Here is a 14,249-nt window from a genome sequence, read left to right as displayed (position 1 = left end):
CACAAAAACACAGTTGCTGAAAGTTAGCTGAAAAGTGCATAACGCATGTTATGGCTTATTTTGTTTGGGATATTCAAAATAATGAAGAAGCCTAAAGATTTTGATAAGCCCACAGTGCACAGAACAAATGCAGTTGGAAACCGGATGTGTATTTTTTTTTTTTTTTAAGTGAAACACTTCATTTCAATAAATTAATAAGGTAAATAAAAAAATGGCCCTTATGACTGGCTTTGTGGTCCAGGGATACAATTAACATTGTGCATAATGCTTCTCTGTAAATTAAATGTAAACATTTAAAATTCTGTCATCATTTACTTTCCCTTATGTCATTCCAAACCTGATTTTTTTGTGAATAACAACAAAAGATATTTTAAATAATGTTGGTAACCCTTAGCCATTGAGTTCCACGCTATGAAAAAAGCAGTGCTAATAATAATTAAAAAAAATAATACATTTAAAATATATTGGTAGCACTTAGTTTTAGTCCTGTTCTGTGTATACTATGTACTTATTATAAAACCTAAAATAACTGGGTAATAATTACGCTGTAAAAAAAAAAAAAAAATCCCCTAAAATTTTAAGTTTAGTCAATGTGAAATGTTAAGTTGTACTACGCGACAACTTGGATATTTGAGTTGAGTAAACTTAAAATTTTAAGGCAGCATGAACACTTTTTTTTTTTAGGTGCTAACCCTAAAAATAAAGTCTAACCTATATCTTGTTTCAGGTATGTTATGTTATCTTATGCTTCAGTGAAAAAAAAAAAAACATGACAGTTTTGGAACAACATTTTTTTTTTTTTTTTTTTGGATAAACAATTGCTTTCAAGTATTTGTAAGATGCTGAAATACTTTTATTTGACATATTTTACAGATAATTGATTTTTTTATCTAAATCGTTTTCAATATAGATTTTTACATTTTATTCTTTATTATTTCTTAAACTTTTATTATAGTTAATTAAAACTATTTATTCCGGTGCTATTTTGTCTCTGAAGTACTAACTGCACAGCTATAAAAACAAATCACAGAAAAATAAATCTGTCAGTAGATTCATCAAGATAATTACTGTTAATGTGCTGTCAATGACTAAACTAAAATTGTAATTGCACTGAAGGCTGAAAGAAAACAAGGCACGTGGCTTCAGGAAAGATGCCGTTTTGGGCTTCCTGTTAGTCTTCTGTCACCTTTAAGATAACAAAACGCACGGTGTAAAGTACAGACATACTTCCCACACTTAAATATACACATCGAACAAATCCTACTCTTATTCTCTCTCTCTTTCTCCCTCGCACACACACTTGGGTCCAGTCAGCGTGCCTCATGGGGGGAGCCGGGCTGGCTCCTGTGGTTGATGGTTGGGGCGTCTCTGCTGCTGTGCATTGCCACACTGGTCCTCTTTCCTCTAGAGCCGCACAGACAGCCAGACTCCTGCTTGCTGCTGCTGCTGCCGTTGCTGCTGCTGGAGCACGCAGCTTGTGTCCAGCATTGAGCGCTCTAACTGCGTTCGCTGACCGGCAGAGACAGCTGAAAAATTAGTTTAATAAATATAGGAAAGAACTAGGAAAGCGCAATTTAGTGGAGAGGAGAAAGACAGCAAACAAGGAGAAAATGAGAAAGGTGTGCTGACTCAGAAACGCAGTTTTCCAGGTTGTCGTTCTGGATGCTGAATGAGGCTTGGTATTGTAACTAAGTTAAGATAAGTGGGGAGGGCCAATAATAAATGCAATTATAAACAAATTATGCTTTTGTTACTGAGTGCTCTGTACAGTAAAGGATAATTATGCTTTTTTTCCCGCCTTAATAGTTTCTTTCTCCCTTGTGACTGACCTCGGCTACATCCTGTTGCAGTGTTTTTACAGTAAGCAAACACTTTTACTGCTTTTTGTCATATTTTCGTGTCCTATTCCAATGAAATCCCCATTAGCTTTGTATGATGAACTCATTCCTTCTTACCAAAAGCCATTCCCATTAAAGGTCAGATATCCCCAGGATCTTGTAAACAGGGTCAATACAAATGTGATGTCACTGAACTCCGTGAGCTCCTGGGAATACACGTTTGAAGCGGTAAATGCTTGTCTTCTCTGTATTTGCGCTATTCCAGGTTAAAATATCATTTGTAATTGGATTGGTATGAATATTTCTTGAAAACACCCGTTGTGTCGCTGTTTGTATAATGTGTGTGGTGTGAATTTGAACCGTATGGCGATAATGGCGATCAATGATGCGAATCATTGCTTTTATATAACCCTCGTACGATGTTTTTTTAATTCAAATGTAGGGTAGATAGATACAATGGAATCAATATTCTATTTATTAAAGCAGAGTATAAATCTCATCAAGTTAGTGTTTTTAAGCGTTTTACATTTATTCCAAAATAATAACTTAAGGCAGTAATTTAAACTACAGTTGAGGTCAAAGGTTTACATCCCCCCTTTCAGAATCTACAACATGTTCATTATTTTACCAAAATAAGAGGGATCATTCAAAATGCATGTTATTGTTTATTTAGTACTGACCTGAATATGATATTTCACATAGAAAATGTTTACATATAGTCCACAAGAGAAAATAATAGTTGAATAGTTGAAAAAATAGTTTTTTTGTTTAGCAATAGTTGTTCATGAGTCCCTTGTTTGTCCTGAACAGTTAAACTGCCGGCTGTTCTTCAGAAAAATCCTTCAGGTCCCACAAATTATTTGTTTTTTCAGCATTTTTGTGTATTCGAACCCTTCCCAACAATGACGGTATGATTTTGGGATCTATCTTTTCACACTGAGGACAACTGAGGGACTCATATGCAACTATTACAGAAGGTTCAAACGCTCACTGATGCTCCAAAAAGAAACAAAACATGCGTTAAGAGCCATAGGGTGAAAAATGTAATTTAATTTAACTTATTTTGTCTTCTGGGAAACATGTAAGTATCTTCTGTAGCCTCTGAAGGGCAGTACTAAATGAAAAAAATATGATATTTAGGCAAAATAACAAAAATACACAAATCTCTATTCTGTTCAAAAGTTTTCACCCCCAGCTCTTAATGCATTGTGTTTCCTTCTGGAGCATCAGTGAGCGTTTGACCCTTCTGTAATAGTTGCATATGAGTCCCTCAGTTGTCCTCGGTGTGAAAAGATGGATCTTATAATCATACAGTCATTGTTGGAAAGGGTTCAAATACACAAAAAAAATGTATTGAAGAACAGCAAGTAGTTTAACTGTTCAGGACAAACAAGGGACTCATAAACAACTATCACTAAACAAAAAAACACAGCTGTGGATCATTCAGGTAACAACACAGTATTAAGAATCAAGGGGATGTAAACTTTTGAACTGTGTCATTTTTATAAATTCAACTATTATTTTCTCTTGTGGTCTAATTGTAATCGTCTTTTATGTGAAATGTCTTATTCAGGTCAGTACTAAATAAACAATAACATGCTTTTTGTATGATCCCTCTTATTTTGGTCAAAACAAAAATAACATTTCGCAGATTTTGAATATATCTATATGATTTTTTTTTTTTTTTTTTTTTGTATATCTAAGTGTAGATAGATTGATAGTTGTTTATGTGTGTTCTTATGTAAGACATGTCCCATTTTGTCTGATGTTTTTGATGACAGTTGGGACAGCAATTCCAGCAATGACAAAGGTCTGGAGTGTCACTGATATCTGTCAAGCCTAAATTTACCTCTGAGCCCGGAGAGACGGGAACAGGTGGAGATTGGGCACTGCCAAATACTTATGCCACAAATCTTACGGGCCGCTTTTTGATGGGGGTGTGTGTTTAGGGAGCAAGTGGCTCATTTCTGTGTGTATGCATAACAACCGTTTCAGATCCAAGAGAGTTTGCGGGACAACACAACCCACATCGGGTTTCCGTTCAAAGCCAGCTGGTCTGGCTTTATTAATGCAGTGCATTTCTTTTATTTTATTAAAAAAAAAAAAAAATTAAGAATCTAACATTTTTTTGTTAACTGTTTGATTAACCTGGCCCACAGCTGGAGCTGCAGGGTGCGACTTCCTGGGGAAGCACAAGAACAGCACCGGTGAGTTTTTCCTCTCCAAGCTCTTCCCTTCCTCCTTCCCCTCTTGTGATGAGCCGAAAAAGTATGTCTGTGGAAAAATTGAGAACTGCACAGTGGCCAAGCCGGTGTGTTGTAGAGACAGATGTTTTATTTGTCCTTGTGTGAGGGGATTTCTGTTCAGTGTAAATTTGAAATGACAAAACAACTATTTACAACTAGTAATCCACATTAAGATTTGTACTAATTTGTATATGTAATCTACACCTGAAATGATCACAGACACAAGGACTCTGTAATCCCAAGATTATTTGGTGCTTTTATGTTGTTCCAATTCCTCCACGTCAGACTTAATTATTACTCCTGTTTAGAGTAATTGAATCCAACAACTATTTGCTCGGGTTGAAATGAGGCATGGGGGAAACCTCGGAGCCTCAGCACAGTGTAGAGTCTTCTCACTTCTGAGCTTGCTGCCACGACCGAATCAATATCAATTTGTATCACTCAGGCCTTAGTACAAGTTTGACATTGCTAGTTTAAGTTTGAAGTAACAGGGGAATTAGTGAGCTTACACTAGCAGAAGCGGTCTGAACGGCTTGAAAAGTTTGCACATGAGAACTCAGGGAACCTGTGGGGAATGTTTTAAAAGAAAGAAAACTGAGAAATGCCTTTCGTAATTCTGAGACATGCAGAAAACGTAAAGAAACATGTTATCACATTTAATAGTTAGTAAAGTAGTTGTTATGTTTAGGAATGGAATATGATTAAGGGATTCGTGCAGAATAAGGCATGCTTTATAAGAACTAATTAACAGATAGTACGCTAATAATATGCAAGCTAATAAGCAGTAATTTTACTCTCAAAATAATATCTTTTCAGATAGATAGATTGTTTTGTAAACAAGACAATATAAACTGTTTTACAAAATATTAAGATTCATATTTATTTAGTTAATATATATGCAGACTGTCAAAAAAATATATAAAAATATAATACAATACAGATACATATCTAAGACTCAACAATGCACCGACTTGTGACATCAGTCCCTTTAGAATAAAATGTGCATATTTTATATTTTATATATATATATTCTCATTTTTATTCACTTTAAATATATACAATCTTTTTTTAAGATTAAAAAATGTACATTTAGTTTTGACATCAGTCCTTTCATAATAAAATTGACATGAAATCGAACATTTGCATTTTATTTTTTATGTTTTTGTTCTCATTTATATTTTTATATATGAAATTCTATATTTGTTTTATTTGTATATATATATGTGTGTGTGTGTGTGTGTGTGTGTGTGTGTGTGTGTGTGTGTGTGTACAAATACATATCTAATTCTTAGCAATATGCACTTAGTTTTGACATCAGTCATTTGAGAATAAAATGTACATATGACATTTATATTTTTATTTAGTTTCTTATATTTTTCTTATTTTGTTTATTTTAGGTATTTACACTATTTTTATGTGCATATGACATCTTATTTTTATTTATTTCCTTATATATATATATATATATATATATATTTTTTTTTTTTTTTAACTCAACAATATGCACTTAGTTTTGACATCAGTCCTTTGAGAATAAAATGTACATATGAAATTTTATATTTTTATTTAATTTGTTATATTTTGCTCAATTGTATTTAAACATTACACTATTTTTTAAGAGCTTCTTATTTATTTGTATTTCTCATTCATATTTACCTATATATGAAATTCAATATTTCTTTTATTTATGTGTGTGTTTGGTGTAAACACAATGCATTTAGTTTTGACATCAGTCCTTTGAGAGTATGTATGAAATCTTATATTTTTATGTAATGTCTTATATTTTTCTTATTTTTATTTATTATAAATATTTACAATAAGACTTAAGACTCAACAATATGCACTTAGTTTTGACATTAGTCATTGGAGAATTAAATGTCCATTCAGTTTCTTATATATTTTTCTCAATTTTATTTAAATATTACACTATTTTTTAAGACTCAGTAATGTACGGTTAGTTTTGACATCAACCCTTTGATAATAAAATTGACTAAATTTGATTGAATTTCTTATTTATTTATATCTTCTCATTTGTATTTATCAATATTACTATAATTTCTTATTTATTTGTATTTTCTCATTTGTATTTACCTATTTAAGAAATTCAATATTTATTTTATTTATGTGTGTGTTTGGTGTAAACACAATGCATTTAGTTTTGACATCAGTCCTTTGACAATAAAATGTATTAAATCTTATATTTTTATATAATGTCTTATATTTTTCTTATTTTTATTTATTTTAAATATTTACAATAAGACTTAAGACTCAACAATATGCACTTAGTTTTGACATCAGTCAATAAAATGTACATTCAATTCCTTATATTTTTCTCAATTTTATTTAAATATTACACTATTTTTTAAGACTCAATAATGTACGGTTAGTTTTGACATCAACCCTTTGATAATAAAATTGACTAAATTTGATTGAATCTCTTATTTATTTATATCTTCTCATTTATATTTACCATTACTATAATTTCTTATTTATTTGTTTTTTCTCATTTATATTTATATCTATATATGAAATTCAATATTTATTTTATTCATATGTGTATGTTTTGAAATCAGTCCTTTGAGAATAAAATGAAATCTTATATCTTGATTTAATGTCTTATATTTTCCTTGTTTTTATTTACTTAAAATATTTACAATACTTAGTTTTGACATCAGCTTAGTCCTTTGAGAATAAAATCGCGATTCAATCTGCCTCCTCCTCCTGTAGCGTAGTTTATTTGCATTCTGAGAACAATATTTCTGAGGCAGCATATTTTTAAGAAAGCATCACTTACAAGCTTTCTGCCATCTAATCCCTCTCTTCCTGGGTGTTCGGGGTGTGACATTCCGCACCCCCCACCAACCCACCCCATGGAGACACAGGCAAGGCAGCTCTGACCCAGTTTACCAAAGCTCCCATGTTTGTCATTTGAAAAACTTTCTCGCTACCAAAATAAATAAATAAATAAAAATCTTTGATCTGAATTGTGGTTGGGAAAGAGCGTTGTTTTCTCGCAGCAAAGGTGGTGCACTTTGTAGAGAAGGCACCCTTTTCTTTTTGAACCCTTCTCTGTCTATTCGCCAGTGGCTATGTCAGGATTCAGTTTGTCTGTCTGCCTGTGTGTGCATCTGTGTCTGTGTGTGTGTTTTCCCGCACTAGTCCTCTTCTCCCAAGCTCCCGCAGGCTCCCGTGTTATTTGCAAAATCTATAATAGCCCCAAATTAACCGGAAATTACACAAATATGGCAGGCAGCCTTGTTTGCTTTTCCTCGTATTTATCAGAGCATCTAAAAGCATAAGCAATCTGACTTTAGCTACGAACTGAAGTACCAGCAGCACTCGGCGTTAAGGGTGCGACAAAGACGGACCTGTTTGTGCACTAATGCCGCTATTAAGTCGACATTAACTACGAAACATATACGGTGTTGAGAAATGAACCCCCCACGTTTATTTATATTAATCGCAGTTGGCACGCAGGCGTCGCAGTAGTTACCATCCTTATGTTGCATATTGCAGATCCAGATGCTATGTTCTTAGGTTACATGCTTCCATATTACTGTCTGTCAAAGGAGTATTTCATATTTAAAACAAATTCTGAGAAAACGGTGACATATTAAACACATGGAAACAGTTTCATCTCTCTAGCGCTGAAAAAGGGGAGAATTATCTTTCTCCTACTCTAATTGCTCACAGTGACGGCTTACTTTTTTCTTTCTTCTCTGTCTTTTTCATAATCTAATTCCAATATTTCACACTGGAGATGTAGTCTTGGCCGTCTGTCGTTGCTCCTTTTTCCACCCTCTTTATTCTCTTTCTCTCTTTTCGCTCTTCTTACTCCTCTCTGCCCCTTGGAGAGGGTGGCATCGGCGCTGCGCTCCGCTCCTTCGTGGATCTTACATGTTGGATGGGGCCCGTCTGAATCTACAAAACACGAGTGCTTCACCGCCTTTTGATCTTGGGCTAATCTCTGTTGCCTGCCTCCAGTCTCATCTTGTTTGAATAAGAATGAGTCTGGGGTGCTATTGCAGGCACAAAGAGGTTTAGGCGGCATCCGTTCAGCAGAGCTGCGCTGCGCGGGTATGTACATCCAGAATCACTCCTCAGACTCAGCGCTCCTATGCGTCTATATTCTCCAGTGTGAAGCTTCTGCGAGTGTGTGTGAGGGCGGATTTCAGACTTGATAAAAACCTTTGACGTTTCGTTTTGTCTAAAGAGTAAATTACTGGATTTTGATGCAAATACAATGAGAATTTGAGATCTAGCCATTTTATGACATCACTTGTCTAAAGTGGCTCGCATTGCTGAAATGTTTAGAAGTCATCCATATCTACAACTTAAGGGACAGTTTACTAAAAATGAAACACTGTAAAAAAAAGAAAAAAAAAAATCTGTAATATTTATGGTAAAATACTGGCGGCTGTGGTTGCCAGAACTCTATTGTAAAAATATGGTAGCAACATTTTACAGTAAAAAAAAAATGCATTTTATTAACTGATACACTCTTGAAAATAAAGGTTCTTTATTGGCATCAGTGGTTCACTGAAGAACCTTGAAAAGTGGAAGAAGGTTCTTTAGATCATTAAAATGTTCTTCAGAATGGTTCTTTTAAGAACTGTTCACTGAAAGGTTTATTTTTAAGAGTGTATAATGTTACAAGCCTACACTCTTAAAAATAAAGGTACTTTATTGGCACTGATGGTTCCATAAAGAGCCTTGAACATCCATGGAACCTTTCAAATGGCGAAAAGGTTTTTTATAGTCCAAAAAGGTTCTTTAGATTTTCAAAATGTTCTTCAAGATGGTTCTTTTAAGAACTGTTCACTGAAAGGTTCTTTGGGGAACCAAAGATGGTTCTTCTATGGCATCACTGCAAAAACACCCTTTTGGAACCTTTATTTTTTTAGAGTTTATAATGTTAATATACCACCCTACACTCTTAAAAGTAAAGGTTCTTTATTGGCATTGATGGTTCCATAAACAGCCTTGAACATCCATGGAACCTTTCAAATGCAGAAAAGGTTTTTTATAGTCCAAAAAGGTTCTTTAGATTTTTAAAATGTTCTTCAAGATGGTTCTTTTAAGAACTGTTTACTGAAAGGTTCTTTGGGGAATCAAAGATGGTTCTTCTATGCCATCACTGCAAAACACCCTTTTGGAACCTTTATTTTAATGTTAATATACCACCCTACACTCTTAAAAATAAAGGTTCTTTATTGGCATTGATGGTTCCATAAAGAACCTTGAACATCCATGGAACCTTTCAAATGCAGAAAAGGATTTTTACAGTCGAAAAAGATTCTTTAGATTTTTAAAATGTTCTTCAAGATGGTTCTTTTAGAAACTGTTCACCGAAAGGTTCTTTGGGGAACCAAAAATGGTTCTTTTATGGCATCACCACAAAAACACCCCTTTGGAGCTATTATTTTTAAGAATGTACAGAGGTATTAATATCCGTTTTGTACCATTGTAATACACTGATAACCACCAAAAAAGGCAATGATGAGAAAGTCACATGATCAATCAAAGTTTATCACAAAAAAAAAAAATCAAAATCAAATGTGAAGTATCATGCAGGAATTCTAAGTATGTTGATTTATGTTTTTTCATTGTAAATTAAACAATGACTTGTTCTTTTTCACTTCCAAAAAACATAATTTTAACAATATTTTACATAAAATTTCCTCACAGTTTTTCACCATCAACCAAATAACAAGGTTTTACGATAAAATTAAAATTAATTAATTTTAGGTTAAAATTACGGTCATTTTATACAGTGATAATTTTCTTTTAAAACCTGTATGACTGACTCTCTTCTGTGGAAGGCGAAATGTAATGGAATTGTCACACCAGGCCTCTCACCGACTCTTCTGTAACAGGAATGTCCAAGATGTCTGTTTTTTTTTTCCATACAAAAATGTGGTGAGCATGACCTTTGACCTCCATATTTTGTTTTTGAAAGAAAATAATACTTTTATTCAGCAGCGATGCATTAAATTGATCGTGTTTGAAGAGGTTTTTTAATAAATGATTACTAAATGCCATTCTTTTGAACTTTCTATTCATTTTTAATATTGATGGTAATATGATTCTTGAGCAGCAAATCAACATATGTGACCCTGGACCACAAAACCAGTCATAAGGGTTTTTTTCAATTAAGATGTATACAAAGATTGTTTATGAATAAATAAGCTTTCCATTGATGTATGGTTTGTTAGGACAATATTTGGCTGAGATACAACTATTTAAAAATATGGAATCTGAGGGTGAAAAAAAAATCTAAATATTGAGAAAGTTGTCCAGATGAAGTTTTGATATATTTACGGTAAGAAATTTACCAAATATCTTCGTGGAACATAATCTTTGCTTAATGATTTTTGGCATAAAAGAAAAATAAATAATTTTGACCCATACAATGTATTGTTGGTTGTTGCTACAAATGTACCCGTGCTACTTATGACTGGTTTTGTGGTCCAGGGTCACATATAATAATGATTTCTGAAGGTTCATGAGATCATGCCATGCTAAAAAATTATATTAAATATTATATTAAATAATTAGCAAACAGGTATTTAAATACTTAAATGTGACCCTGGACCACAAAACCAGTCATAAGGTTAAATTTTACAAAACTGAGATATATACATCATATGAAAGCTCAATAAATAAGCTTTCTATTGATGTATGGTTTGTTATGATAGGACAATATTTGGCCGAGATACATCTATTTGAATATCTGGAATCTGAGGGTGCAAAAAAATCAAAATACTGAGAAAATCACCTTTAAATTTGTCCAAATTAAGTTCTTAACAATGCATATTACTAATCAAAAATTACATTTTGATATATTTATAGTAGGAATTTTACAAAAAATCTTCATGGAAAATGATCTTTACTTAATATCCTAATGATTTTTGGCATAAAAGAAAAATCTAGAATTTTGACCCATACAATGTATTTTTGGCTATTACTACAAATATACCCCAGCGACTTAAGACTGGTTTTGTGGTCCAGGGTCACAAATAGGATTTTTTACAATATTAATGTTTTTACTGTATTTTTGATCAAATAAAAGCAGCCTTGTTGACACTTCTTTAAAAAACATCAAACTTTTAAACATCAGTGTACATCTTAGTGTGTTCTGACGTGAGGGTGAGTAAATGATGACAGAGTTTTTATTTGTAGGCTTATTTCTTTGAAGGTGCCTAGCTTGTAAAATCTTGGTTTGTGTAATTTATGTTATAATAGCACAACCTTTCCACTGTTTGCCTAAGATCCAGTCTATTCTGCAATTTATGTGGCATAGAGAGGGGTTTCTCAGTTCACGTCTCAGGTCAAGAGGACAATGGTCCTTTTTTTCTACTCCAGTCTACACAGTCTAAGTTCAAATTGTAAAAGTGAGTTGATTTCTTTACCACCTGAAGTGTGCACGAGTGTCGACGGGCAGCATTTTCAACACAGTTGGAAAGAGAGAGAATAAATGAGAGAACAACAGACAGAGAGTAAAGGGATAAAAGAAACTAAAAGAACTGCATTTAATGTCTAATAGGCGTTTTCTGAAATAAAACACATCAGACATACTTGTGCATGTACGTAACCACCCCCTACACAGATAATCTGCACTGTCTGGTACAGCAACTATTATGACCAGTTTGAAATAAACATAAGAAAATATAGGTAGAATTTCCATTGCCTGTCCATAATGCCCACCATCTGTTAGGACCCGACTTCTGCACAAGCTCAGGAAACACCGGTTGGCACTCGAAGTCTGGAGACAGAAAAATGTGATGTTGGCATCTTTTTTAGTGCCGCCGTTGTGAAAAAAACATGTTGAAACAATGAAATAACTGTGCGAGTTTCGCAGAGGTTATGAGTGAATTAGTTTCCACCGTTCAAAGGAGGAAAAATCATTAGAGTATGATTTTGTTTTAAATATATTTATTTTTCCAGCTTTTAACATTAGACAAAGAGAACTTTGAGCTGAAGGGTGAAATTCTCAAAGATATAAAGTGATCCATTCAGAGTATTTTAATCAATTCTGAAATAAAGAAACTGACAATTTTAAGGTCTCAGAATGCAACAGAGTAGGTGTCAGGATTGTAGTATTTATATGTTTGTTTGAGTGCATGTTACTTTTAGTCATGCTGCTTGTTGCTGTCACCCTTAACGTACAGTTAGTATTAGCTGTGATGGACAGGGTTGACTCATCTGTGAGAAAGCTTTAGTGCGCCCCTGCTGGCAGAGGTATGTATTGCAGTTGCACATTTCACTCACAAAGCAGAGAACTGTTCCAAGAAACTGGCCTTTAAGGTGTGCTTATACATGTTGGGAGCTAAAGCAAATATAGTTTTCAACTTTTACTGTCATTTGACACGAACTCCTATTTAGGCCTCCATTAGCAAGTGGGACAGAGTACAGGTGTATTGACAGGGGAGATAAAGACTCGAGTAGAGTGCAGGGTAACTGGAACTGGGGTGGCTTTTTCCAGCGCACAGCTTTAATACTGAAACCAGAGCAGCAGCATCCTGCACAAAGGCTTAACCGTGTTGTGCTGCTTGTGGTTCATCTATAATGAATCAAAGGTGTAGCGTTCACGCGCTGTTTGCCCAACAGAACATGCAAATTACCAAATTTGTCCCCACACGAGTCGACACTTCACTACCGGTTTTCTTCCAACCACAATATGTGTTAGCGTGCTCAGGTGCTATTTAAATGCAATGAAGAGAGGGCTCAAACCGTGATGATTTCATCAGCTATGCGCTTTTAGAAGTTTCTAAGTTGAATGCATGCTTGGAAAGTTAAAGTTGCACTTTTTTATTACTTTGAGATCTGTTGAAAGTTGCAGCCATATGTTGAATAGCTTGCTGTAGGTAAGGGCCAGAGCTAATGTAAAATGAGATTGAGAGCTATTAATCATGATCTTAAATGATCTTAAATGGCTGGTGTGATGGAGATAAATCAGGCATTCATTTGCCTAATATCTGCGCCAAATTGGCCAAAAAATAATCAAGAGGATGGCACTGGTTCAGTTAGCCTGCAGGATCTTTTTGAAATGAATGAGTGATACTGTATGATTAAAGGTGAACATGCAAAGACACGTCTTACATACATTTGTGTGCAGCTACTGTAGGATTATACTGTAGCTAAAAATTATTATGCTTTTAGATGTTCCACAATGTTAGTTTTAATTTTACCATCATGTCTCTTTTGGGGTCTCCAAGAACCTAGTGCCCTTTTTAATATTTAAAAAAATATATATATATTTATTTGATAGATACAATTGAGGTCAAAAGTTTACATACCTTGCAGAGTCTATGAAATGTTAATTCTTTTACCAAAATAATAGGGATCATACAAAATGCATGTTATTTTTTATTCGGTACTGACCTGAATAAGATATTTCACATAAAATATGTTTACATATTGTCCATGAGAGAAAATGATTTATGAATTTATAAAAAAAAATACCCCATTCAAAAGTTTACATGCACTTGATAATTAATACTGTGTTGTTACCTAAATGGTCCACAGCTGTTTTTTTGTTTTTGTTTGTTTGTTTAGTGATAGTTGTTCACAAGTCCTTTGTTTGTCCTGAACAGTTAAACTGAAACTAAAATTCTTTGGTTTTTCAGTATTTTTGTTAATTTGAACCCTTTCCAACAAAAGACTGTATGATTTTGAGATCCATCTTTTCACACTGAGGACAACTGAGGGACTCATATGCAACTATTACAGAAGATTCAAACACTCACTGATGCTTTAGAAGGAAACACGATGCATTAGGAGCCAGGGGGTGAAAACTTTTGAACAGAATGAAGATGTGTACATTTTTCTTATTTTGCCTCAATATCATATTTTTTTTTTTTATTTAATACTGCCTCCAGAAGACAAAATAAGTTAAATTTACCCTGATCTTCAAATTCAAAAAGTTTTAATGCTCTGGCTCTTATTGCATTGTGTTCAGACGCATCAGTGAGCGTTTGAACCTTCTGTAATAGTTGCATATAATATAATTTTATAGTGATTATACAATACTATATAATGTAAAAACACACCATAAGGGAACCGAACAACACATTAAGACATTAAGGCATGCAGAACTGAAGCAAAAACAAAAATGACATTTCGTAAAGCCATTTTTACATCCATTTTGCGACTCTTACATAAC

General features: G+C 33.7%; 1 protein-coding gene across 1 annotated transcript in view; it reads left to right on the top strand.

The window, feature by feature from the left end:
• Positions 1-3,853: 3,853 nt before the first annotated feature.
• mef2cb (myocyte enhancer factor 2cb) overlaps positions 3,854-14,249 on the top strand; it is a 91,859-nt gene continuing 81,463 nt past the window's right edge. The window contains exon 1 of the mRNA XM_073839757.1: positions 3,854-4,045. The gene's annotated coding sequence lies outside the window, so the exon portion shown is untranslated. The remainder of the gene's footprint in view (positions 4,046-14,249) is intronic.

Source organism: Garra rufa, chromosome 5 (genome assembly GCF_049309525.1).
Source record: "Garra rufa chromosome 5, GarRuf1.0, whole genome shotgun sequence".
Classification (NCBI taxonomy): Eukaryota; Metazoa; Chordata; class Actinopteri; order Cypriniformes; family Cyprinidae; genus Garra; species Garra rufa.
Note: the sequence above shows the minus strand (reverse complement) of the source record. Positions and strands in the feature narration are given on the sequence as shown.